We start from the raw sequence: 2004 nt of genomic DNA on the forward strand, positions 1-2004 counted from the left end.
TCAAGCTCGGTGCTGTGGTGAGTCGTCATTTTCATGCACTTTGAATTTGTGTTGTATCGTATTTTGAAGGCATTAAACATTACCAGAGCGATAAGAGTGTTGCGACCAGATTAGACGCTACTTGTGTTTATTATTATATTTCGAAAACACCACAGTTTTCATGCAGCTCATACCATATTGTTTTGTTGTATTATTTCCGCCACACCTTAAATGCCGGTCCCTGAAAATATTGTCTGACATAAAGGTTGGGGACCCCTGTTCTACATGACATATAAATTAAATAATGATAATCAGTATTCTCCAAAACGGAGCTTTTCTGCTCATGACTTGGCAACTAAAGCCGGGTTCAGTATATTGGGCAGTACTTCTTTGGGATACCACTTCAGTGAGTCATGTTTTATCTGCTTTGCTCTGGTATTTAAAAAAAACAACGAATAAGAGAAACTGTGTCACTCACTCAAGACTGTGAGCTGAGCTGAGCTTTTGGCTTGTACGCAAGCAAAGTAGAAGCAGAGGGCCCTGGGATGAGCGCGAGCGTCGAGATCAGCGCAGTGGCGCCTTTGACTTTCTCACGGACGGCTTTCGGTTTTCACGGGAAGTGATTTCAAATCAGGACGCAAAAGCACAAGTTTGTCTGTTTGCATTAGGGGCCAAGTGGGGCAGTGACCTGCCAGATCCAGCAGGTGGCGTATGTGGGGTTTATGTTCAACGTGCCGAAGTCCGATTGTGAACTAACCGCGATGAGAACTTTTCTCACAGAGCAGAAAGCACTCTTTAGAGCACTGTGCTGTCCTCACGACATCTGACTACATGCGGTTGGACAGCCCGAAAACCCAGTCAGGAAAAGTCTAACCGCGATGAGAACTTTTCTCACAGAGCAGAAATGCGTCAAAGATCTACTATTCACAACAGATGCGCTGACATGAATCAGAGGCGACAACGTGAGAGTTAAAATGACAAGCGTTTGTCATGATTACGTTCTGTGATTGTCCAGCAGGTGGCGTTCCGGTTTTCCCGCGACGCACTTGTCTGGCGTCACAATGATTGGGACGATTTAAGGAGCTCCTGGAGGTTCCGTCAAGGCGGCGCCTAATTTCACCTCGTTCATGTGCATTTCGTCTCGAGGCTCTCTTATTGCTCTCGTTGCGTTTTTGGCTCTCGCCTTGATGTCTCTTTTCTCCGTTTGTTGGCTCCCGCCTTTGCTGATGTTGTTCGTTATTCAAGTCAATAGTTTTCGTTGTGTTGAAGCGGATCCAAGGTTTGTTCTCCAGGCGGTTTGGTTTTTCTTGTACTTTGGTTGCAAGCTATTTTCATTTTTTTTTTTCCTTAGACCATGAGCATGAAAAATGCTGCTTCAACTCAGTCAGACCGATGTATATCATTTGTTAATTTATTGAAATCGGGACATCGAGACATGTTCGCCCACACATTATTTACATGACCTTCCCAAGTGCTTTTTCCGTTCCTTAAGTGCAGAAGAAGACGAAATGACACACTAATTGCAACACAGTTTATGCAAACAGAATTGTTTGTTTCTAAAAAAGCCATCTACTTCAAAATAAAAATACCATTTGAACAAATGACGTTGTATCACTTAACGCAGGTTCAAAGTCGGCAGACAATATGAAAGCAAGTCTGAAGGTCGACGGCGCCCACATCACTCACGAACCACCTGCCGAGTTGCGGGACACCAAGTATTAGACCTCAAAATGAAACACAATCTTTTGACTCAACATTTGAAATCATTTTAATGCCGCTAAATGCTTGCAACGTGCAACGTGACATTTCTGCGGCGTGAGTAATTAGTCCTTCTAAAACAAAACACGTTCGGTAAATTGTTTTATTTTGAGTTGCGTGTACAATCTGAGCTATATGCGGTGAATAGGAAATAAACCCTACGGCTTATTGCAGAAATAGAAACAAAAACATTGAGCGCCGACCCCTCAATCATTTCATAAGTGTTCTACATCAGCCGCCGGTACCGGTCCGCGGGGCATTTGGTAC

At 43.8% G+C, this 2004-nt stretch overlaps 1 long non-coding RNA gene across 1 annotated transcript in view; it reads right to left on the reverse strand.

Annotated features, from left to right (window-relative positions):
* Nucleotides 1–524, reverse strand: part of LOC109517555 (uncharacterized) — a 3481-nt gene extending 2957 nt beyond the window's left edge. The window contains exon 1 of the long non-coding RNA XR_002168567.1: nt 458–524. This is a non-coding gene — a long non-coding RNA (uncharacterized LOC109517555). The remainder of the gene's footprint in view (nt 1–457) is intronic.
* Nucleotides 525–2004: the final 1480 nt, after the last annotated feature.

This window comes from Hippocampus comes, unplaced genomic scaffold (genome assembly GCF_001891065.2).
Source record: "Hippocampus comes isolate QL1 unplaced genomic scaffold, H_comes_QL1_v1.1 scaffold242, whole genome shotgun sequence".
In the NCBI taxonomy this organism is placed as follows: domain Eukaryota; kingdom Metazoa; phylum Chordata; class Actinopteri; order Syngnathiformes; family Syngnathidae; genus Hippocampus; species Hippocampus comes.